At 45.6% G+C, this 26,329-nt stretch overlaps 1 protein-coding gene and 1 long non-coding RNA gene across 4 annotated transcripts in view; one reads left to right on the top strand and one right to left on the bottom strand.

Annotated features, from left to right (window-relative positions):
- Nucleotides 1-11,440, bottom strand: part of LOC129708262 (uncharacterized) — a 40,224-nt gene extending 28,784 nt beyond the window's left edge. Inside the window, exon 1 of the long non-coding RNA XR_008725315.1 lies at nucleotides 10,525-11,440. This is a non-coding gene — a long non-coding RNA (uncharacterized LOC129708262). The remainder of the gene's footprint in view (nucleotides 1-10,524) is intronic.
- LOC129708260 (zinc transporter ZIP11-like) overlaps nucleotides 1-26,329 on the top strand; it is a 515,212-nt gene that overhangs the window by 266,136 nt on the left and 222,747 nt on the right. The gene's annotated exons all lie outside the window — the stretch shown is intronic.

Here is a 26,329-nt window from a genome sequence, read left to right as displayed (position 1 = left end):
CTTTCTACATGTCACGGGTTGACGCCTATATGGTCGTGAGTAGTCGCCCAAAGAGTCGTGCCTTTTTCTGATCACCGCTGGATTTTCAACATGTTGAAACATTTCGGCAACCTGCTGTGACTTTGGCGGGTGCCGGCAAGTGGCCGAAAAAATCGGTAAGTGGGAGAGGCCCTTTAGATCAGACTGTTCTTAGATTTGCCCACATTGTTTAGTGCCAGTTGGGCGCTCTGCTCACGAAGCCTGCATCTAAATATGTTTAGCTAATCTTCAGTGTCAACGCGGGTACATTTGATGTGTTCTAAACATCTGCTGACACATCTAGTGGAATATCTGATGTCGTTTCTTGCAGCTGAACATTTTTAACTTGCAAACTCTGTCTGGCACATTAATTGCACCTCTTGCAAGAACAATGAAATGCCACCATTTATTCCTTTGACACCACTTGCAGAATCAGCTTCCGAAATGTTAGGTGGAACAATTTAATCTGATAGCTTTTCAAGGGCTTTGAGAAAGATTGGATCAACTGTTTTGTTTTTTTTTCAATTCAACTTTAATGCATTGCACAGATACAAGTATGGGTACAACAAAATGCAGTTTAGCATCAGTCCGTAGTATAGTGCAATATAGAAATAAAAATACAGAATAATCAAACAATGTGGACGGAGAGACTGGAGAAATCTATCGGCGGGACTCCGTTCAGCAATGTGACAGTGTTGTTGTAGAAGCTGTTCCTCATCCTACTAGTACGAGACCTGAGGCTGCTGTACCGCCTCCCTGAAGGGAGGAGGGCAAACAGTCCATGGTTGGGGTGGGAGGGGTCTTTGATGATCTTCCAGACCCGTCTCAGACACCGTTTTCGGTGGAGGGCATCCATGGCAGGGAGCGGGGCACCGATGATGTACTGAGCGGTTTTCACCACCCGTTGTAGTGCCTTCCTGTCCGCTACGGTGCAACTGCTGTACCATACCATGAAGCAGGTGGTCAGGATGCTTTCGATGGTACAGCGGTAAAAGTTGGTCAGGATCTGGGGGGACAGGTGAGCTTTCTTGAGCCTCCTCAGGAAGTAAAGGCGCTTCTTGAGCCTCCTCAGGAAGTAAAGGCGCTGCTGCGCCTTTTTGATCAGTTTGGTGGTGTTGAGGGACCAGGACAGATCCTCCAAGATGTGTACCCTGAGGAATTTGTAGTTGGAGACGCGTTCCACCTCAGTCCCGTTTATATGGATGGGGGCATGTCTGCCCCCTCTGTTCTTCCTGAAGTCGACAATATTTTCCTTCGTCTTCTTGGAGTTGAGGACGAGGTTATTGTTGGCACACCAGGTTGTCAGGTGCTGGACCTCATCCCTGTAGGCTGACTCATCGTTGTCACTGATCAGTCCTACCACCGTGGTGTCGTCAGCAAATTTAATGATGGCGTTGCAGCCATTCTTAGGGATGCAGTCATGGGTGAAGAGGGAGTAGAGGAGAGGGCTGAGCACACAGCCCTGAGGCACGCCGGTGTTCAGTGTGGGGGGGAGGCTGGCTTTGAGGTGAGCCAAGATATAGTGGAGGAGGTGAGGTTGTTGACCCTGGGCACTGGCACGATGGTTGATGTCTTGAGGCAAGTGGGGACAACACCCTGGGCCAGTGACAGATTGAAAATGTCAGTGAAGACTGGTAAACTGCTCCTTAAACTCATTGCCGTCTGATTTCGATATGTTGTCGTGCAAAGTAACACTATTTCAGTTGAACTAGCTTACATATAAATTGAAAATGGCTGCAGTGGAATGTTGATGCGTGGAATGAGGTTATTCTCTCTGAGCCTGCCAGCAGTCACTTTATGTAAATATCTTCCTAATCAGTTCCAGGGTCAAAAATGCCTGAACTTTCCCTCTTAATGGATGAGGCAGTTTATTTATCCTGTGTATAAAGATCCTTTTAAAACAAATGAAACGGCAGGCAATCATGAGAAATGCTGGAGATAGACACAAAACGCTGGGGTAACTCAGCGGGATAGGCAGCATCCCTGGATAGAAGGAATGGGTGATGTTTTGGGTCGAGACCCTTCTTCAGACTGAGAGTCAGGGGAGAGGGAGACGCAGAGATATGCACGGATAAAGGGCTTGTCTTACTGTACGAGGTAATTCAAGAGTTCTCCCGAGTTCTCCCCTGATTCGAGCTCATGTAATGTACGTAGCGGGTACGTTGGGATTCGTACGAGTAAAAAGTAACAATTTTTTTCATCACGAGTATTTTTTTTACTCGTGGACATTTTTCACAGTGTTGAAAAAACGTCACGAGTTTACCGGATTTCCCCGAATACCTACCGTTACTCTGACGAGCCGCTACGTGACATCCACGACCTCCTACGTATCCGCTACATACATTACATGAGCTCGAATCGGGAAGAACTCGGGAGAACTCTAGAATTACCTTGTGCAGTGGGACAGGCCCTTAAAATGTGACAACGAGAGAGCAAAGGGGACGAAGATCAAGGAAAATGTGGAATGGTACATTGCTAGCTGGGATAAGGTGACAATGAGGCATACAATGTAACATTTAATTTTGGACAGTCAGACAGGTCAGAGAATTAGGGTGGGGGAGGGATGGAGAGAGAGGGAAAGGAAGGGTTACTTGAAGTTAGAGAAGTCAATATTCATACTTCCGGTCCAATCCCTCCCAACCTATATCCAAGACACCTCACAGGCACTTCGTCTCTTCAACCACTTCCGTTTTCCAGGCCTCCACACCCTCATCTTTACTATGGATGTCCAGTCACTACACCTCCATCCCTCACCAGGAAGGTCTTAATGTCCTCCGTTTCTTCCTCTACCGCAGAACCAGCCAATTTCCGTCTACTAATACTCTCCTCCGCCTAGCAGAGCTGGTCCTTACCCTCAACAGCTTCTCCTTCGAATTCTCCCACTTCCTCCAATCCAAGGCGTAGCTGTGGGCACTCGCATGGGCCCCAGCTATGTCTGTCTCTTTGTAGGGTACGTCGAACAATCACTGTTCCAGGAGTACACTGGCCCTATCCCTGAACCCTACCTCTGCTACATTGAAAACTGCATCGGTGCTGTCTCCTGCACCCATGCAGAACTCACTGACTTCATCAATTTCACAACGAATTTCCATCCTCAAATTCACTTGGACCATCTCCGACATCTCCCTACCGTTTCTGGATCTCTCTGTCTCCATAATGGAGACCGACCATTGACCGACATCTACTACAACCCTACTGACTCCCATACCTATTTTCCAGACTACACTTCTTCCCACCCTGCATCCTGGAAAGACTCAATCCCCTACTCACAAGTCCTCTGTCTATGCCGCATCTGCACCCAGGATGAGGTTTTCCATACTTGATCATCGAAGATGTCCTCATTCTTTACAGATGAGGCTCTATCTCGCAGCTCCGCTCTTGTTCCCCCTCCTCCCATTCGCAACATTGTCCTCACCCTCCACCGCATCAGCCGTCGCAGACAGCATATAATCCTCCAGCACATTTGCCACCTCCAACGGGATTCCACGACTAACCACATCTTCCCATCTCCACCCCTTTCTGCTTTCCGCGGAGACCATTCCCTCCGCAACTCACTGGTCAACTCGTCCCTTCCCACCCAAACCACCCCCTCCCCAGGTACTTTCCCCTGCAACCGCAGGAGATGTAACACCTGTCCCTTTACCTCCCCCCTCGACTCCATCCAAGGACCCCGACAGTCTTTTCAGGTGAGGCAGAGGCTCACTTGCACCTCCTCCAACCTCATCTACTGTATCTGCTGTTCCAGGTGTCAACTTCTCTACATCGACGAGACCAAGCGCAGGCTTGGCGATTGTTTCGCTGAACACCTCCGCTCAGTCCGCCTTAACCTACCTGATCTCCGGGTTGCTCAGCACTTTAACTCTCCCTCCCGTTCCTAATCTGACCTTTCTGTCCTGGGCCTACTCCAATGTCAGAGTGAGGCCCAGCTCAAATTGGAGGACCAGCACTTCATATTTCACTTGGGTAGTTTGCACCCCAGCGGTATGAACTTCGTTAACTTGGGGGTTGATGCTGGCACATGTAACTGGGTCCTGAACTTTCTATCGCAACGGCAGCAGACAGTCAGGGTGGGCAGTAGGACATCAAAAACCATAGCCGTGAGCACTGGCTCGCCCCAAGGCTGTGTCCTAAGCCCCCTGCTGTTTAGTCTGCTTACACACGACTGTACTGCTAGACTCAATAACAACTTCATCAACAAGTTCGCTGATGACACAACAGTGGTGGGTCTCATCACTGCTGTACTGCTAGGTGGAGCTCAATTGTGCAAATCCCACAACTTCATCAACATGGGAAAGTTAAGGAGATGGTGATTGCTTTGAGGGCGGGAAAACAATACATACAAACTTACAAAATTCTTAAGGGGTTGGACGGGCTAGATGCAGGAAGATTGTTCCCGATGTTGGGGAAGTCCAGGACAAGGGGGTCACAGCTTAAGGATAAGGGGGAAATCCTTTAAAACCGGATGAGAGAACTTTTTTCACACAGAGAGTGGTGAATCTCTGCAAATCCCACAACCTGGCTATTCTCAAGGGTAGATGTGGCCCTTGGGCTAAAAGGGGGTATGGAGAGAAGGCAGGTACGGGATACTGAGTTGGTGGTTGACATATTGAATGGCGGGAGGGAAGGGCCGAAAACTAATACTATGTTTCATACACCTCTGCACATCGATGGAGCTGATGTGGAAAGGGTCAGCAGTGTGAAGTTCCTAGGACTCCACCTGTCAGATGACCTGACGTCCACGACCAACACCACAGCACTGGTCAAGAGAGCCCAGCAGCGACTACACCCTCTCCGAAGACTACAGAAAGCAGGTCTCCCCACTACACACCTACGAACTTTTTATAGGGGGACAATCGAGAGCACATTAACCTACGGCATCACTTCCTGGTTCGGGAGCTGCAAGGCGTACGAACGGCACCAACTAGACAGGATTGTGAAGACCGCCAGCAGGATTATTGGTGCTCCACTCCCTTTCCTGCTGGACATATACAGGAAGAGATGTATCAGCAGAGCCATCTCCATCATCAAAGACCCCTACCACCCATCGCATCACATATTCTCCATCCTGCCATCTGGGAAGAGGTACAGGAGCATTAGCTGCAAAACCAGCAGGATGCTCCTCAGCTTCTTCCCGCAGGCTATAAGACTGATAAACGGACTTTGCCCCCTGCCAAAGTATCGCGCACCAACCACCAACCTGGACACACTGCAGCAGAGCCACTGTCGTGCCGCTGCCGATCGGAACGCCTGTTGATGTTTAGTAGAGAGTAGAGTGTTTAATTTGTTCATGATATATGTATTTTTATTTCTATTTATTTTTTACTGCACACTGAATGGACACTGGTTGAGCAACGTTTTTTTGTTTCCTCTGGGTATGCGAGTACTCAGAAAATGACAATAAAGATATACTATACTATACTATACTATAACTTAAAGTGCCCCTGCTTTCCCTCTCTTTTCAACCCCTCCCCCTTCCCAGTTCTCCCACCAGTCTTACTGTCTCCAACTACATTCTATCTCTGTTCCGCCCACTCCCCTGGCATCAGTCTGAAGAAGGGTCTCGACCCAAAACGTCACCTATTCCTTCTCTCCAGAGATGCTGCCTGTCACCATGAGTGTCTACCTTCAATATTCATACCGTTGGGTTGTTAGCTGCCCAAGTGAAATATGAGGTGCTGTTCCTCCAGTTTGCGTAGGGCCTCACCCTGACAGTGGAGGAAGATTGTGTGAACATTTTGTTGTTGTTTCTCATGGGTAAAGTGATGGAAAAGAAATGAAAGCAGTTGTGGAGTTTGGGTGGGGTTTTGTTGTGATGAGGTCGGCATTATGCGTAGTAATGGATGATGAATGCAGAGATATCTCATTGAAGGACTGGTTAGCTTTTTTTAATGGTTATCAAAGTTAAGTGGTGTGAACTATGTGCAGCAGTTGTTGTCATGGAATGAAAGAGCACGGAACAAGGCCCCTCGGTCCAACTGGTCTATGCAAGTCACGGGGAGAATGTACGAACTACGCACAGACTGCACGCGTAGTCAGGATAGCACCCGGCTCTCTGGCGCTGTAAGGCAGCAACTCGACCGCTGTGCCACAGTGCCGCCAATTAAGTTAATTATGCCATTAAAGTATGGGACTGAAAAATGTCCTCTCACTGCACAGCGAGTGTTTATGGAAATGTCAACCTTCAGACGGCATGGTGTGTGGCCTCCTTGACTGAGAGGATTCTGCTAACTCAATTATTTTTCTATGCACATGTTCCAACTATTTTTTACTGAAATAGGCATCAACTGCAAAGTAACAGCTGTTGGTCAATAAATTAGCTTTGATCAGTGAATCAAATCAGAATAATCAGTATCAATTCAGGTTTTATTGACAACATTAGGTAAATTACTTGACAACTGAATACTTTTTCTATGTGGTAATCAGGTGCCATTATATCCAATTTACCTTTTACAGTTTAATTCACATTGCGAGTGGCCACTGAAAGGTTGGGCCAATTTTTAACACCAGCATGAAAAACTGAGACGAAAACTGCAGCATTTCTTCACAGACCATGAAAACTATTACATTTTGTGGCCTGCTACATTGCTCCTCTGGTCACCGAACGGGGAAAAGGAAAGATTTGTTATTTTTGTGGCACCATCACAAGAGAGGCCCGACGTCCCTTGCAGCCATTTAAGTGCTCTCAAGTGGTGTTTTGGTGCACAGCCAACTTCCACAAACAGCCACGGGCTCACGACCGGATCATTTCAAATGGTAATCTTGTTGGAGGGATAAATAACTATTTTTTGAAGTTGAATCATTAAATCGACTCCCTTTCGTGGATGTGTTCAGTCCTGAAGAAACACCATTAAAATGCAGCCTAAGAGCTCTTAAAGATAGCGGAGTCAGGGAATATGGGGAGAAGGCTGGAACAGGGTACTGATTGGGGATGATCAGCCATGATCACGTTGAATGGCGGTGCTGGCTCGAAGGGCTGAATGGCCTACTCCTGCACCTATTGTCTATTGCCCAAGGTCCTCAAGCGACACATTGTGGCTCTCTATATTTAGTTCAAGTAAGCCTTGTATTTCCGTTCTCTCTGTACCTCCCACACCCTCGTCATCCTGCTAGTTCCACTATTTGCACCCATACATCCCTTCGTCATCACCTTCTTCCACCACCAACAATGGACCATTGTGAGATCCACCTTTCCATGGCCATCAATGCTGGCTCCGATTTGTTCTGAACCTTGTAGGTCAATTGGTTTTGGTAAAAATTGTAAATTGTCCCTAGTGTGTAGGATAATGCCAGTGATTGCTGGTCGGAGCGGACTCGGTGGGCAGAAGGGCCTGTTTCCGCCCTGTATCTCTGAAGTCTGAAAGCCGAATATGGCCGCACAGTCAACTGTATCTACTGCAGCTGAGAGCAGGAACAGCGAGCTGTGTTCCCCATTGACTGTTGCACTCCTGCTGTGTGTGTCCCGCTATCCCACTTCAGTTTAGCGTGTGCATAATAGCAGTCAAGGTCTCCTTAAGCTTAAAAGGTTGCAGAAGTACTTTGGTGGGTTGAATTGGCATGAATAGTTAAGCAAATTACTCTCACCGACCATGGTGACACATTTTGCTTGTTTAATTACTGAGCAAGGAAATTCAATTGAAACCTCTCAGTAAATTAAAAATAATGTTCCTTTCATCAGCATGGATAGTGCTGGAGAGCTATTATAGAAATTAAACCTGTAAATGACAGAACTGTGCTCAGGGCTATTTTTTATTTTTCTTACTGTACCGTGATGGCATAGTTCAGTTGCTTCAATCAAACAAGGGCAAAATGTCATTATTAATGATAAGGTGCTTCTTCACATGCTAGCTATGTAAAACCATTTTAAAAGTTATTGTGGACAAGATGGTGTCATTCCAAGTTCAGCAGCATATTCAACATTTCTGCCCCTGGTGACGAGGTTATCTTAACCTACTTGAGGGCTGGACCTCTTTAATGAAGTTTGTTGGTTAACGTTAACAGGGTTTCCAGATTGGCATGTACAGTAGCTGTGGATTTTATAGTGTGCTGTTGAGGTCAAATGAATATATAAAATGGATGTCAACTTGAACGTTATAGTGCTATTGTGACACAGCGCGGAACCAGGTCAGTCTGAACAAGGATCTCAAACCGAAACATCGCCCATTCCTTCTATCCAGAGATGCTGCCTGTTCCGCTGACTTACTCCAACATTTTGTGTCTATCTTTAACCCAATTCATCCATGCCAACCGAGATGTCCAGCAAACACGTCCCATTTGCCTGCATTTGACTCGTATCCCTCAAAACCTTTGCTATCCATGTACCTGTTCACATGTCTTTTTAGCAATATCATTATATACGCCTCTACAGCTTCCTTGTTCCATATACCCATCTTCCTCTGTGAAAAAGATGCCCTCAGTCAGGTCCCTTTAAAATCTGTCCCCTCTCACCTCTAGTGAGGTTACATATCTGTTTAAGAAGGAACTGCAGATGCTGGAAAATCGAAGGTAGGCAAAAATTCTGGAGAAACTCAGCGGGTGCAGCAGCAGCATCCACGGAGCGAAGGAAATCGGCAACATTTCAGGCAAAACCCTTCTTCAGGCTGATGTAGGTTGGGGTGTGGGGGTGGGGGAGGAAGAAGAACGGAAGAGGAAGAGCCAGAGGGCTGAGGGAAAGCTGAGAAGGGGAGGAGACAATAGGCCCGAAACGTTGCCTGTTTCCTTCGCTCCATAGATGCTGCTGGACTCCAGCTGAGTTTCTCCAGCACTTTTGTCTACCTTTGCGGTTACATATCTCTTGTTTTAGACTCCCCAGTTCTGGAATAAATGACCATCCACCTTATCTCTGACCCTCGTGAATTATTTTAGTTTAGTCTAGATATAGAGCACGGAAACAAGCCCTTCGGCCCACCGAGTCCACACCGACCAGCGATCCCCACACACTAACATTATCCTACACACACGAGGGCCAATTTACATTTATACCAAACCAATTAGCCTGCAAACCTATACGTCTGTGGAGTGTGGTAGGAAACCGAAGATCTTTGAAAAAATGCACATTGTCACATGGAGAACGTACAAACTCCGTATGGACAGCACCCGTAGTCGGGAATATTCAGTACATGCGTGGCATGATCCAGCACAGAAGGTAGGCATTTGCTCATAATGCTTGTGAAAACCATCCAATTAGTTCCATTCCCTTGTTCTTTTGCCAACACCTGCAAAATATTTTTTCCACATTCCCTTCTGAATAGAATGTGCTTCCTTCACCCTGTAAGACATAGTGTTTCAGGTCATTTTAACTCGCTACATAAAAATAGCCTTTCTGCTATCACCACTGGTTCTTTTGCCAGTGACCTTCATATTAAATCCTCTGTTAGCAGATCCGGCTCCAAGTGAAAACAGTTCCTCTTCCTCTTGACCAAAACTTTATCTCTTAAACATCTTCATTAAATCTTCCCCTAATCTTCTCCAATCTGATTCCATCAGGTTTCTCTGCCACGGATGTCCTGTACTATCCCTTGTATCTTTCCTGTAACTCTCCCAGGAACCTCTTCGGATGTTTGTGTCCCTTGCCTCTTTTTGTCAAGTTGTATTCATTACATTGAGGTTAACATGGATGCCTGAGCTACTGATCAAAAGATACGAGTTCAAATTCCACCATGGCAATTGGGGAATTAAAAATTAAATGCAGCTGGAATCAGAAGCTGGCAAAGATAACCATGAAATTGTTGGACTCTTGTGTCCTTTGTGAAAGGAAATCTACCAACTGATCCACAAGTGGCTTTGCATTTACGAGTGATGTTGGCTTTAAACTTTTCTCAGAGGTGGCCAACAAACTACACAGTGAAGGAGGCAATTAAGGGTAGAAGCAAATAACTTGTAGATGCTGGTTTATACCAAAGATAGACACAACATTGCTGCAGTTACTCTGTAGGCCAGGCAGCATCTCTGGAGAAAAAGGATGGGTGACTTTTCGGGTCAGGACCCCCTTCATCAGACAATTAAGGGTGTTATTCTAATAAGCACTGACTTTATTGATGAGAATGAAAAATAATACAGCTTGTATTTAATCGCCCTCTCGACATGTGGAATGCCAAAGGTTAGTGCACATATGGTTCCTCCATGTTGGGCCATTCTCTTAATACTTGATATAGAGCCATGCAGTGTGGAAACAGGCCTTTCAGTCCAACTTGCTCACGCCATCCAACATGCCCCATCTACACTAGTCCCATCTGCCTGCCTTTGGCGGTAAGAAGGAACTGCAGATGCTGGTTTAAACCGAAGATAGACACAAAATGCTGGAGTAACTCATCGGGACAGGCAGCATCTCTGGAGAGAAGGAATGGGGGACTTTTCAGGTCGAGACCCTTCTTCAGACTCAAGTCTTGACCCGAAACATCACCCATTCCTTCTCTCCAAAGATGCTGCCTGTCCTGCTGAATTACTCCAGCTTTTTGTGCCTATCTACCAATCTGTATTACTCTTTATGATAAGCTTCTTAAAGCATACCTTGTTGTCTGAGCCTTCGTTAACGTGGCCTAATGTCCTTTTCTTCGACTTAATCCAAGCCTTTTGTAATTCATGAAACCTTGGGATCATATCCTGTTTTGAAGAGCAAAGGAAAATGGAACTGTGGACGTTTACAAGGGCTCTCAAGTCTGCTTCACCCTTCAGTATCATTACAGCTGAACTTTTAAATATCTTCATATTCCTTAATTTTCCAGAAGATCAATCATCTGTTTCTTTCAATCTCAAGGAAAAATAATGACTGAGCATCCACAGCCCCCAGAAGAGAAATATTCAAAAGATGAACAATCCTTTCGGTTAAAAAAACAAACATGTCAGTTCAAAATGTCCATTCTTTTATACTGAGGCTACGGCAGTGAATTCCGAGCTCTCCAGCTAAGGAACGCAGACGCTCCTGATCTGCCTGAAGGGTGGATCGAGGCAGAAGCTCTCATGACATTTGAGAAGTAGCTAAATCTAACGTGGGTGGTGGGTATACGGAACGAGCTGCCCGGAGGAGTTGGTTGAGGCAGGGATTATTGCAACGTTCAAGACACATTTAGACAGGTACATGGATAGGACCGATTTAAAGGGATATGGGCCAAATGCAGGCATGTTGGCCGGTGTGGGCAAGTTGGGCCATAGGGCCTGTTTCTACGCTGTATATCTCCATTACTCTATGTAAGTTTGATTCACCAAGACATAAAGGCTACTGGCAGAAAATTGGATTAATATAGATGAGCACTTGAGATTTGTCATGCACATTGTGGGCCGAATGGTCTCCCTCTGATCTGTACGATGCTGTGACACTGTCTTATCATCCCCACAAAGTTATTCTTTCATACATGCACCTCAAATTCTTCTAATTTCAAGGAACATGCCACCGATCAGTTTGATGGTACACTCTAAAGGAATATTATTATCCCACAAGTTAATTCAGTGATGTATGCTTCAGTAGGGCATGTCTTGTAGCCTTTGCTTACTAATGTTTCCTTTTTCAAATAAGGAACATCAATTTCATTCTATGGTTCCATGATGTGAGCTTGCATACAGTATGTTGTTGCTAAGCAATTATGGTTTTCCCAATGGAATTTTATTACCTTTTGTAGTTGGCAGAAAAAATATATATTTGGTCGAGATGAAAAACAGTTTTCTTTGTTCCCAATCAAGAACTGCAGAAGATATTCAATGCTTCTGTTCAAAATCTTTATTTAAAAAATACAGAAAAAATCCATTGTAGTGAAATTGGTAATTTGTCTTATTTTTTTCTTTAACCTTGACAAAAATGATTACATTATTTTCCACCTTAAGTCTCTACAATTGCTTCCTAAAGCAAATGGAATTTCGTTGCTCAGTTTTGTGCAATGATAATAAACATATTCTATAATTGTTATCCTGGCAGATCATGAAATTAAATGAAGTAGATTCTTCAGATTACAGTTAAAAACCCATTTTTTTTCTGAAGCTTCAGTAATGGGATGCATTGCAATAAATGCTATTAGTTTAGTTTATAGCGTGGAAACAGCCGCTTCGGCCCACTGAGTCCGTGCCGACCTGCGATCACCCCGTACACAAACTTTCTCCTACACACGAGGGACAATTTTACCAAGCCGATTAACCTACAAACCTGTACATCTTTGGAGTGTGGGAGGAGACTAGAGGACTGGAAGAAAACCCAGGAAGGTCATGGGGGTAACGTACAAACTCCGTGCAGACAGCACCCGTAGTCAGGATCGAACCCGGATCTCTGGCGCTGTAAGGCAGCAACTCTGTATCGCTGCACCAACCTGCTGCCCAATCAGTAATCTTATATTCACTTCATTGCGCTTCAGCGCTTTGTTTTTATCATTTATATGTTTTATACATTTTCCCCCTCACTCAAATTCCTCAAAGCTGGATTTTGTGTACAACGACCTCCCCTCAGCTCAACCATGGCACGTGCTTTGAGACCTCGTGCTCTGGTATTTGCCCCTAAATTATTCTGTCATTTTCCCTTTAACAACTATTTGGAACAAATGGAACATTTCGGGCTGGGATGTTTCAGACTAATTGTGAGCGGGGAGGGGGGTCAAGAAAGCTAGTGACAGGACAAAGCATGGCAGGTAGATAGATAGGCACCATAGGCAAAGGGGGGGGGGGGGGGGGGGGAGGGGGGTAGGTAAATGGTTGAAACAAATGCCAGAGATAAGAACAGAAGGAGTGAAACAGATTTGAAGAGTTGCGGATTGTGAGAGAGATAGTCTGATATTTCGGGTTAAGAGCCTGCATCACTTTACCTCTACAGATACTGCTTTCCTCCAGCAGTTTGTTTGTCCGCTGCAGATTCCAGAATCTTCAGTCATTTATCTCTCCACATAACACACAAAGGTGGGTATATGGAGCAAGCTGCCAGAGGAGGTAGTTGGGTCGGGGACTATCCCAAAATTTAAGAAACAGACAGGTACACGGATAGGACAGGTTTGGAGGGATATGACCCAAATGCTGGTAGGTGGGACTTAGTGTAGCTGGGACGGTGTGGGCAAGTTGGGCCGAAGGGCCTGTTTCCATGCTGTAACACTCTATGACTCAATAGCTAGTCTGGATTTGCACCAGCTGTGTGGCATGACGAGGCCTTGCACTGTATGTGCCAATTGACTGTGGTTCACTGCAATATGAAGTAGTTGCTGTTACCTTTACTAAAATCATTGCCCGGGATGCCAGCCAACCAGCTTTGACCCTGAACTTATCAGTTGCCTGTTTGTCTGCAATGCAGGGCAATAACTATATCACATCAAATTACCTGCTCATTTATTTTGGACCCTGAAAGAATAAATCAATGATGTTGATCTAAAACAATTATGTTGCTCTAAAATCATTGATTAAGATAAACATTAAAATTTGAAGTGGGTAATTTAAAATTAAACTGCCAGTCGATTAACCTTAAGTAAACTGTTGTTCCACTTTAAGCTCAATGTTTCACAATCCTTTTATCTTCTCTCTTTCTCCTGACACATTTGTTCCATCTCTTGGCTAGAGAGTAATTATTGCTTCAGGAAAATATGTGTATTGATGCCGTACTTTTCAATGACTCAGGATACTTTAACATGCAATAAATCAGCACGTTTGTTGACCCTTTTCTATCCATCCTTTCCAAATGTGTTTTCTTGGTGTCTTAGTACCGGGCCTCAACGACCTGGGGGGCATGTTGCCAGAATCCACCACTTGTGTGGGTCAATGGGCAGTAATGGCTATAAGCCAAATGAAATGAAAACAGGGGTGGGGGGGGGGGGGGGTCAAGAGAAATTGGGGGGGGGGGGGGGGCATGGGGGGCGGGGCTCGGGGGTGGTTGGTGGGTAGTATTGGTCATAGAGAAATTAGCTGTACCAGGTTTGTAGGTCGAGGGGGGGGGGATATGGGGGGGGGGGGTCGGGGGTATGGTTGAAACAAATGCCAGAGATAAGAACAGAAGGAGTGAAACCGATTTGAAGAGTTGCAGATTGTGAGAGAGATAGTCTGATATTTCGGGTTAAGAGTCTGCATCACTTTACCTCTACAAATACTGCTTTCCTCCAGCAGTTTGTATGTCCGCTGCAGATTCCAGAATCTTCAGTCATTTATCTCTCCACATAACACACAAAGGTGGGTATATGGAGCAAGCTGCCAGAGGAGGTAGTTGGGTCGGGGACTATCCCAAAATTTAAGAAACATACAGGTACATGGATAGGACAGGTTTGGAGGGATATGACCCAAATGCTGGTAGGTGGGACTTAGTGTAGCTGGGACGGTGTGGGCAAGTTGGGCCGAAGGGCCTGTTTCCATGCTGTAACACTCTATGACTCAATAGCTAGTCTGAATTTGCACCAGCTGTGTGGCATGACGTGGCCTTGCACTGTATGTGCCAATTGACTGTGGTTCACTGCAATATGAAGTAGTTGCTGTTACCTTTACTAAAATCATTGCCCGGGATGCCAGCCAACCAGCTTTGACCCTGAACTTATCAGTTGCCTGTTTGTCTGCAATGCAGGGCAATAACTATATCACATCAAATTACCTGCTCATTTATTTTGGACCCTGAAAGAATAAATCAATGATGTTGATCTAAAACAATTATGTTGCTCTAAAATCATTGATTAAGATAAACATTAAAATTTGAAGTGGGTAATTTAAAATTAAACTGCCAGTCGATTAACCTTAAGTAAACTGTTGTTCCACTTTAAGCTCAATGTTTCACAATCCTTTTATCTTCTCTCTTTCTCCTGACACATTTGTTCCATCTCTTGGCTAGAGAGTAATTATTGCTTCAGGAAAATATGTGTATTGATGCCGTACTTTTCAATGACTCAGGATACTTTAACATGCAATAAATCAGCACGTTTGTTGCTGGTATTCATTTGGGAAATACATCAACTCGTTTGCGCTCACAAGTTAGAGTCATAGTCATACAACATGGAAACAAGCACTTCGGCCCAACTTGCGCATGCCGACCAAGATTCCCCATCTACACTAGTCCCACCTGCCTGCATTTGGCCCATATGCCCTTTTCTATCCATGTACCTTTCCAAATGTGTTTTAAATGGTGTTGTAGTATCTGCCTCAACGACCTCCACTGGCAGCTCGTTGCATGTATCCACCACCCTCTGTGTAGGCATATTTGCAGTAATGGCTATAAGCAGCAATGAAATAAATGACTATATCATATATTTTAGTGGCTGGTTTGTGGGTAAGTATTGGTCAAGAGAAATTAATTTGCTCGTCTTCAAATACTTCCTGAGATTGCTTTGATCGATTTCAGATATATCTGAAAGATAGTAGAAAATGCTGTACTCCCAAAGGTAGATTTTGACATAATATCTCTGGAGTGGTGCTTGTTAGTGAATGACCATACTGAAACAAGACAAACATCTCGCAGTTGCTCTAACTGCTGTACACATTCAAGTCCAATTTACAACATAAGTCGCACTGCAGTCTAATTATTTATTTGAGAATTGTCAGAGTGTTTTATTGTGTCTAAAATTGAAATATGAGCTTCCTAACTCTGGTAATGAACATGGTTATTTGCATGTTTTGTCACAGCCTGAGGCTCGCTTTCTCACAAGTATTTTCTTACTTGACAGTGATATACAATGTTCTTTAATGATGTATCTGGCCAGTGACTTAAGAGTTTAATTTGCTGCATCTGTGAAGCTTCATCATTATGCTACCTGGCCTCAGCATTCAGTTACACACCAGGAATCATGCAAGGATTCAATTCAATACAAGTCAATGCTACTCTGTTGGCACATGTAGCCAGGGACAGTGAAATTCTTTGCTTTTGCCCACATTGCACCAAATACGCAAAGAGTTTGTGTGTTCTCCCAGTGACCGTGAAGCAACTCAACGGGTCAGGCAGAATCTCTGGAGAAGATGGATAGGTGACATTTCATGTCAGGACATCATCTAGGGGGGGGGGGGGGAAGAGTGAAAGCTGGAAAAGAGGCGGGGTCAGGACAAAGTCTAATAAGTGGTAGGTGGATACAGGTGAGGGGGGGCTTTTAATTGGAAGATGGTTGGACGAAGGCTGGAGATATAAAGACAAAAAGTGTGAGATAAGGATAGAAGATGTGTGAATGGGGAAGGAATATAGGTAGAAAGATACTGGGGGAGGGAGAAGGGGAGAAATGGGTGCGAATACAGGTGGGACACAGGGAAGAGAAGGGGTTATAAAAGGCAGGGTTATTTGTAGGTTAGTTACCTAAAATTGGAGAATTCAATGCTCACAATTGTTTTTTTTCCAATTCTGGTTGTTGTTCAACCACCTGCGGAGACTGACAGATTTTTGACTAGTACGGGTGTCAGGGGTTATGGGGAGAAGGCAGGAGAATGGGGTTGAGAGAGAAAGATAGATCAGCCATGAGTGAATGGCGGAGTGGACGATGGGTCAAATGGCCTAATTCTGCTCCTAGAACTTATGAATGTCAAACTAAAAGCTTTATTAATATACTAGACCAAGTGCAGACCCGTTGGGTCTGTTCCCCAAACGTGCGGTTGTGGGGGGGGGGGGGGGACTGGGGGGCATGGAGCGTCACTCAGGGTACAACTATCCCCCGCCCCGCACTCACGCTAATTATCCCCCTTGATATTATTTTAATATTATTAAAATACTCCTTTTACCCCATAACCACCCTATCTACTGACGCATAGCTCCCAACTTGCAGTCTAACATCTAGAATAGGGGGGGGGGGGGGGGTTATGGGTAGAGAGTGAGGGCAGAGAGAGAAGGGGCAGAGACAGAGAGAGAGAGAGAGGCGGACACAGAGAGGGGCAAGAGGGCCTAAGGGGGGTGGAGAGGAGGAGAAGAGGGAGGGTGGGTGAGGGGGGGAGGACCAAGTGAGAGGGTGAAAGTGCTGTTGTGGGGGAGAGAGAGGGGTGTTGGGTGCTGAGAGGGGGTGTGAAGTGGGGTGGGGGAGAGGAAGGGAGGGTGGATGGAATAGGGTAGGGGGTGTGGGGGGGGGGGGGGTTTAGGGGGGGGAAGGAGGGTGGGGGAGGGGAGAGAGAGAGAGAGAGAGAGAGGGGGCAGGACGAGGAGAGAGGGGGGGATTAGAGGGGGGAGAGGAGAGAGGGGGAGAGAGAGAGGGAGAGGGAGAGAGGGAGAGAGAGACAGAGACAGAGAGAGGGGAAAGGGGAGGGGGGGAGTGGGAGAGAGGGGGGGCAGAGGGAGGGGGGGGAGGGGGGGGAGGGGAGAGAGGAGGGGGAGGAGAGAGAGAGGGTGAGGGGGGGGGGGAATGAGGGGGGGGGAGAGAGGAGGGTGAAGTGGGGAGGGTGCAGGGGAGAGGGAGGGTGGAGGGAAGAGGGTAGGGGTGTGGAGGGGAGGGGGTTAGGGGGAGGGAAGGAGGGTGGGGGAGGGGAGGAGAGAGAGAGAGAGCGAGAGAGAGGGGGAGGGGGGGGGAGAGAGAGGGAGAGGGGGAGAGAGATGAGGAGCGACAGAGAGACACAGGTAGAGGGAAGAGGGAGAGAGGGAGAGGGGAGAGAGGAGAGAGGAGAGAGGGGGGAGAGAGGAGGGGGGGGAGAGAGGAGAGGAGAGAGGGGAGGGGGGAGAGGAGAGGGGGAGAGGGGGGGGGAGAGGAGAGAGGGGGGGAGAGAGGAGAGGGGGGAGAGAGAGAGGGGGGAGGAGAGAGGGGGGAGAGAGGAGAGGGGGGGAGAGGAGAGGGGGGGAGAGGAGAGGGGGGGACAAGAGGAGAGGGGGGAGAGGAGGAGGGGGGGAGAGGAGGGGGGGGGGAGGGAGGGGGGGGAGGGAGGGGGGGGGGGAGGGGGGGGGGGGGGGGGAGGGAGGGGGGGAGGGAGAGAGGGGGGAGGGGGGGGGGGGAGGGAGAGAGGGGGAGACGGAGGGAGAGGGAGAGAGAGAGAGAGAGAGTGCCTTTTTACTTCAACCCAACCAACCATTTGCAGGCAGTGCTTTTTTTACTTCATCAAACTAACTATATATTCATTTTCAAACCAAATTAAGGGTACTCACAGTGCTGTAGACATTTGTTCAGTGTCTAATTCAGAGTAACAGAGACTAATTGACAGAGCTCCAGCTTGCAGAGATTAATTGAGGCACACCATTTGCTGGTTTTATAGTCCCTTCCCCTGCCTCCAGTGGGGGCAGCAGAGAGAATGGGGAATTTTGTAAAAACATTAATATCTCTGTCATTTTTCATCGACGGTAAAAATCCTCGGCACACATTCGGCGGAGGGGGGCTCTGAGCAAGGTGGCCAAAAATGACGGCCGTAGGTGGCGGCGTTCTCTCGGAAATCGCAGCACAGGTGGCCAAAACCGGTCAAGCCTTCTCCCCACTAAAACAGACTTTTAGTAATATCAGATTGCAAGTGTATGGTTTCGCCTGAGCTAGTTTTCTAGCAAAGAGTCAAAGCCACTGTGTGATAACATCTATAAACCGAGAAACTGACCAGAAGATGAGCATTTACCTCAATAAATGTACAGAGCCCCAGGCCTTTCACTCACAGCTGTAGCAACCTCTGCACCGCTGAATCTTGCTGTCATTCCCACTGCATTGTGTTGATGAACTCCACAAGCTTCCACAGTTTCACATTAGTTGCAACATGGTATTTACATGCTCACCATGAAACTTGGACCTGGTGCTTTCTATGTCCATTCATTGGAATGCAAAGGAATGATGATGCAAAGAGAGATATTTGACATCATGTCACGACATTTTTTGTATTTTATTGAGCTAATTGAACAGCATTTAATTTTTGTAAGCATTTGACTTCAGGTGTTTTAACCATTTCATTTTATTTTACAATTTTTGGATGTTCAGTTTTGTTTAAAATTTATGATTCATTTTTAATGGATTTTGGATGTTTTTGGATTGCAGAGCCAGTTTAGACCATTAGTTATCAGAATTTAATAATGTAAAAGTCGGCCTGGCCAATCCAGGATTTTATCTCTATGACCATTCCTATGACCTGGAACTCTCGGCCACAGAAGGTAGTTGAGGCCAGTTCATTGGCTATATTTAAGAGGGAGTTAGATGTGGCCCTTCTGGCTAAAGGGATCAGGGGGTATGGAAAGAAAGAAGGCAGGTACAGGATACTGAGTTGGATGATCAGCCATGATCATATTGAATGGCGGAGCAGACTCGAAGGCCTAAATGGCCTACTCCTGCACCTATTTTCTATGTTTCTATGTTTTAGGGCAGCACGGTGGCGCAGCAGTAGAACTACTGCCTCACAGCGCCAGAGACCCCGGTTTGATCCTGACTACAGGTGCTTGTCTGTACGGAGTTTGTACGTTCACCCCGTGACCTGTGTGGGTTTTCTCCGAGATCTTCAGTTTCCTCCCACACTCCAAAGACGTACATGTTTGTAGGTTGATTGGCTTGGTACAAACGTATAAATGTAAAATTGTCCCTAGTGTGTGTAGGGTCGTGTTAATGTGCGAGGATCGCTGGTCATTGTGGACTCAGTGGGCCGAATGGTCTATTTCCGTGCTGTCTGTCTAAACTAAACTAAAAACCTTTAACAAGGCATATAAGTGATAAGCTTGCAAGCTCTGTCAAAGTGATGGAGATTGATTTGCTTTCCATGTTCTCCCAAAAGACTGCAACATTGATTTTACAGCTGTCCATTGCAATGAGGACATTGTCTCTGACCCTATTTGACCCTTTGAAAACTAAGCAGCCACTTTGATGTGCACTTAGAATGGGAAAACATATGCCAGTTCTTTTCCTGATTTTAAGATTCCACATCCCACCACTCAGTTTATTTTGTGAGAATGTCTTAAGATCATGCAATTTGGCCTTGCTTTCTCGATAAGGCAAAGTTTCAGAGGTACAGTAAGTGTTGGATTTAACGGGAGTTTCAAAGTAGGGAACAGTTTGAGGCTCATCGGTGAATGTTATGTGTTTTCTTCTCATCCGGTTATTTTGCCATTGTTCTGCACACATGCAAAATGTAACAGATATCAGCCCTTGATATAATAGTCATCATTTACAGCTTTTGCCCATGGATCCTATGGGAAATTAATCTTCCTGCCAAAAACGTACAGTGTGTAAATGAATGGCGATACCTAATTCATCGCCGAATTTAACTTTCAGATTAGATGCCAGTCGTAGTGATTACAGAGTGTGGCACTAATTTTCCCAACAAAACTGGTTTATGCAGGAGGTACCAGAGTCACGTTTAATTGTGCTGTCGATCTTCATTCTCCTTCAGACCAATCTTCTTCAGTCATTTTCACTGCCTGCTGACTAATGTTTACATATTTCCAGAAATAGTCCTGGGGATAAACGGTAAAACTGTTTTCATTGCATATTAATTTTTGCTTTTAATTACATTTTTCATTTTTTCCTTTTAATTGCATTTTTCATTTTGACCTTCTAAGGCAATTCTTGTTCGAGCATCACAAACCTCATTCTCCACATGTGTATAGCTTGCCCTATATTTTGCTTCACAAATGGAAATAATAATATAACAGCATAATGTCACCAGGTAATGAATTATAATAATTGTATATGATAACTACATATTTATATTTAGTTTTGATATTTTTGATATTTAGTTTTGTTGCCTCAGTGGTTAGTAGCCAGCAAGTCTCTTCCAGTCAGGAAGGTGCAAGATTTGAACTCTCATCTGGTGCAATTAATTGACATGTGATGCCGGAATTGTTTAGTTTAGTTTCGAGATACAGCGCGGAAACATGCCCTTCCGCCCACCGAGTCCACACTGGCCAGCGATCTCCGCACACTAACACAAGGGCCAATTTACTTTTATGCCAATCCAATTTAACCTACAAACCTGTACGTCTTTGGAGTGTTGGAGGAAACCGAAGATCGCAGAGAAAACCCACACAGGTCAAGGGGAGAACGTACAAACTCCGTACAGACAAGCACCCATAGTCAGGACAAACCCAGGTCTCTGGCGCCGTAAGGCAGTAGCTGAAGCTACACTAGTCGTCACTAATAGCCGCTGTAATAACTAAAGTCTTTGACTGGGAAAAACCACTATCAGCATCCTGCGTGGAATTACGAGGAGGACCATCTCTATCGCTTAATTTTAATAAACAGTTTGCAAAAAAAAGGTCAAATATATTTAAAGCAGTAATAAATATGAATTATTTGTTGTTCATTCTCCAAGGCAGGTTCCAATCCCCTGACCCTATACACCTCACTGGAACATCTAGATAACTAGGATACCAATGGCTGGCTCCTATTTATTTAACTTTTGCTCTGCCTTCAACACTTTTATCCCCACTCAAACTCCCGGCCCAGATGTTCACACATGATTTATTTCCCTCCATTCCCTGCATAATCCATGTACCTATACAAATTTCATTAATACTGGAACCTTTAATTTCAATGTGTTACTTTGTTTGATTTATATTTATTTTGCATTCAATCAGAATATTTCATTACTTCTCATTTCATTGCATTGTGTGGGAGAAACTAATAAGAAATGTTGACCTGTGTAAAACCCAACTCGAGGCATTTTCTCAATTTAGATGTGAATGTCGTTCTCCCTGGTGCTTAATTGAGCTGCACTAATGTGCCTAGTCATTAACTGGGCATTATTCAGAATGGAGTGAGGGTGGAAGACTTTCCATATCTATTGCGTCGTAAATATCTTTTTAAATAATGTTATTAAATATTTTGCACATCTATAGGTAAACTGAAAGACACAGCAGAGAAAAATCAAAAACCATTTCACAATGGCAGCAAGTATTTATAATCACAATCACAATAATACTTTATTAGCCAAGTATGTTTTGCAACATATGAGGAATTTAATTTGCTAAGTCAGTCATACAAATAAAAAGCAACGGAACACACAAAATACATTTTAAAATAAACATCTACCACAGTGACTCCTCCACATTCCTCATTGTGATGGAAGGCGAAAAAAAGTTAAATCTCTTCTCTTCTATGCCCTCCCATGGTCGGGGGCCTCGAACTCCCAGTTGACGGGACGATCAGCGGCGTTTGGGGCCTCTGCATCGGGGCGATCAACTCCTCTATCGGGGGGATGTCAGCTCCTCCGCGCCGGCGATCGGAGCCCGGGTCGGGGCTGCTTGACCCTCTGCGTTGTTAGAGCTCCCAATGGTCAATAGACAATAGACAGTACACAATTAATGCAGGAGTAGGCCATTCAGCCCTTCGAGCCAGCACCGCTGTGATCATGGCTGATCATCCACAATCAGTACCCCGTTCCGACTCGGCATCACCCGAGACTGCGACGTCTCGATGGTAAGGTCCGCAGGCCACGGTTGGAGCGATCGCTGGCGAGGGATCTGCTCCGATGTTGAGTCCACGCCCAAAGTCAGTCCGAGGAGGCCTCCAGCTCCATTGATGTTAGGTCGCAGAGCATCCAGAGATGCGACCCAGAAAACAGTTGCATCTCCGGCAAGGTAAGGGACTGAAAAAAAGTTTCCCCCGACCCCTTCCCCCTCCCCCCACGTAATAGAAACCGGAGAACATTTACACAAACTTTTAAAACACACTAAAAATGTTTTTTAAAGAAGAAGAAACAAACAGACTGTTATAACAGCAGCTAAATAACATGATGCCCCAGGTCGTGTCTTTATTGCAGATCTCACTGCTGTATTGGCCACTTACAGAGAAAATTAATGGCCTTAATAGGATTCATTGGTGGAAAAGCAGATGTGTAGAGAGCGACAGAGGAATTTCTATGAGAGAAATTAGGCTGGAAGAGATTGCTGCTGTGAAAGCTTAATGTAAACCATGATTTAAAAAGGGAAAATGTTTTCACATGTATTGCAGACCCAAAATGCTAGAGTACAGTGGGACAGGCAGCATCTCTGGAGAGAAGGAATGGGTGACCCGTCTGAAGAAGGGTCTCGACACGAAACGTCACCCATTCCTTCTCTCCAGAGATGCTGCCTGAGTTACTCCAGCATTTTGTGTCTTCCTTTGATTTAAACCAGCATCTGCAGTTCTTTCCTCTTTATTGTATTGGACGTGATAAAACCATGCGGTCATCGAGGAAGAGTGATCAGTTTGTGGTATCTAAAACAAGGCAGGGAAAATCTGGAGTGGGTGAGGGATTGGTGGCCATGGTAGCACTAACCTCAACAGTCAAGTCAGCATTTAAAGTGGTCCTGGTGTAGGAATGGTGTGGGAGCAATGCTGCCAAGATGGGAAAATGTAAAGGGCCTGTCCCACCAGCATGCGATTGCATGCGTCTAGCGCAACCAAACGTGGTCACTTGAGGCGTATGGCCGCGCGGGGCCGGCCCCACTTCGAACCGTGGAAGCGTATGGAGTTGTGCGGGGTTGGACCCGACATCGCGTGGGGCTGCGAAAATCCCGCACTCCGAAAATCCCGCGCGCCAGCGGCCTGTCGGCCCGCAGGCGCATTGAGGGCGTACATAGCGTCTCGACGTGCGCACGCAGCGTCTTGATGGCGTACACCTAGCGCGTGGCGTTGAGCGATGATGTCACCGCCCAGCAAGCCGTGCGACGTCCAAATTCAGTCGGCCCGCCTCCTGCCCAGCTGCTTGGTGAGTATGATGTCGGGACCAGCCCCGCACAACTCCATACGCCTTCGCGGTTCGAATTGGGACCGGCACCGCGCGGCCATACGCCTCAAGCGACCACGTTTGGTTGCGCTAGATGCATGCAATCGCATGCTGGTGGGACAGGCCCTTTACATTTTCCCCATCTTGGCAGCATTGCTCCCACACCATTCCTACACCAGGACCACTTTAAATGCTGACTTGACTGTTGAGGTTAGTGCTACCATGGCCACCAATCCCTCACCCACTCCAGATTTTCCCTGCCTTGTTTTAGATACCACAAACTGATCACTCTTCCTCGATGACCGCATGGTTTTATCACGTCCAATACAATAAAGAGGAAAGAACTGCAGATGCTGGTTTAAAGACACAAAATGCTGGAGTAACTCAGGCAGCATCTCTGGAGAGAAGGAATGGGTGACGTTTCGTGTCGAGACCCTTCTTCAGACGGGTCACCCATTCCTTCTCTCCAGAGATGCTGCCTGTTTAGTTTTGTTTCGAGATGCAGCGCGGAAACAGGCCCTTCGACCCACCGAGTCTCCTCCAACCAGTGTTACCAGTACACTAGCACTATCCAACACACACTGGGGACAATATTTATGATTTTATCAATCCAATTAGCCTACAAACCTGTATGTCTTCACAATCAAGGTGATTGCAGTGATCTTGGGCAGCTATTCCCAATTAAACTGAAGAAGGGTCTCAACCCGAAACATCACCTATTCCTTCTCTCCAGAGATGCTACATGTCCCGCTGAGTTACTCCAGCTTTTTGTGTCTATCTTCCCAATTAAACCAGATTGATTCTGATATCTGTGTTCATAATGGCTATGAGATGGCTACGTAAGGAATGGGCAACCCAGGGTAACCATGGTGATGTCTTTTTAGCTGCCCACGCTCTCCGCACTTCGTATCTAATAAATATTGATAGGTTTCTAGAGAAGAAGGAGACACGAATTTTAAATCAACTTCTGGATTCTAAGCCGGGAAGCTTTCAAATGATCTCTCGTACCTTGTAAAAGAGCAGCTGGAGTGAACAGATTTGTTCCGAGCTAATCTCCCTGTTTTGATTGTAATTGTAATCCTTTTATTTTTATGTGCTTAAACTGTTGAACCAGCCAACAACTAAAAAAAAAATCCCTACAAATCTTATATCACAGTATTCACAGAATGAAATTGGGCCTCTTTGAGGAATGTAAGTACATCGGTAAAGCAGTGGAGCAGACAAAATGTGCAAGAAGGAACTGCAGATGCTGGTTTACACCCAAGATAGACACTAAAAAGCTGGAGTGACTCGGAGGGTCAGGCAGCATCTCTGAAGAAGAGGAAAAGGAGACATTTTGGATCGAGACCCTTCTTCCGACTGAGAGTCAGGGGAGAATGGAACAAGAGATATAGAAGGTACATAGAACAAACAAATGAAAGATACGCAAAAAGCAACGATGATCAAGGAAAGGTGGCGCCCACATGGTCCATTGTTGGTTGTGGGGAAGTGATAAAGAGAAACACAAACAGTGAAACTAGCACGACGACTAGGGTGGGGGAGGGACTGAGAGAGAGAAGATGCAAGGATTACTTGAAGTTAGAGAAATCAATGTTCATATCACTGGGTTATAAACTGCCCAAGCAAAATATGTAGTTATGTAACTCAGCAATAATGTAAAGCAGCATCTCTGGAGTTAAAAGATAGGTGTGTGGCTTTGGGTTGGGACCTTTCTTCAGACTTAGTCTGATGAAAGGACCTAACCCAAAAAATCCTTCTATCCTTCTTCTCCAGAGCTGCTGCCCCAACCCCTGAGTTACTCCAGTACTTTATTTCTGTCTTTGCGAAAAACCAGCATCTGCAGTTCTTTGTTTTTCCATTTTGCCCTCCCTATTTGAAATCTACAGTTATCTAAAACTGAAGCTTGGCATCATATAATATGTTCTCGAGGTTTAGCACTTGCCATCACACTTTACAAAATCAAGACTAAGGTCAAAGTGACTCCTCGAGTATTCGCATAAGCAGATGTATGGATCCCTATTCGGTAATTCATGTAACTTCATTAATCTGAATCTTGGTGCTAAGTTTGGACAAGAAGAAGTAGTTATGAGTAGATTTGCTTACAAAAATGTGAACCGAAAATTTCTTGGATGCTTACGGTGTTATCATGCACTTTGCTGCCTAATGTATGCTTTATTTGCTGTTCATCCCCTATTGATGTATTTTGCGAAGATGTTGCAGTTATATAAGATGTTGGTGAAACCCCATTTAGAGTATTCAGCGTGTTCAGTACTGGGCACCATATATTAGGATTGAATAACTAACTTCGCTCAAAGTTGATTTGCAATGATTTTCTTCTCCCTTTTTATCTGCTACATGCCAAGTGAATGGGATGGTATAGACTGGGAGTTGGGGATTAGCAGTAAGGGATATTGGATGGTGTTTGGTCAGGTGTACCTCTACTACTCTGGTGAGTAGCTCTCCAAACATTGTCATGCCACCAGATGATCAGGAAAGGAGATTTACAGTACATAGTCATCTGGGCACTCGGTTTCATCCCAGCTGTTTTCAGGCAACTGACCCATCCTACCACAACTATTGAGCAGTTCTGAACTACTCTCTACCTCATTTGTGACACTTATACTATCTTTGATTGGACTTTACTGGCTTTATTTTGCACCAAACATTATTCCCTTATCATGTGAATGGCTCGATTGCAATCATGTATTGTCTTTCCACTTCATGGTACTATGGTGACAATAAACCAAACTGAACTGAACTGAACTAACTGCTTCTATCCCCATTATGGTCACAGAGGGTACAGCGGTAGAGTTGC

Source organism: Leucoraja erinacea, chromosome 23, assembly GCF_028641065.1.
Source record: "Leucoraja erinacea ecotype New England chromosome 23, Leri_hhj_1, whole genome shotgun sequence".
Taxonomy (NCBI): domain Eukaryota; kingdom Metazoa; phylum Chordata; class Chondrichthyes; order Rajiformes; family Rajidae; genus Leucoraja; species Leucoraja erinaceus.
Note: the sequence above shows the minus strand (reverse complement) of the source record. Positions and strands in the feature narration are given on the sequence as shown.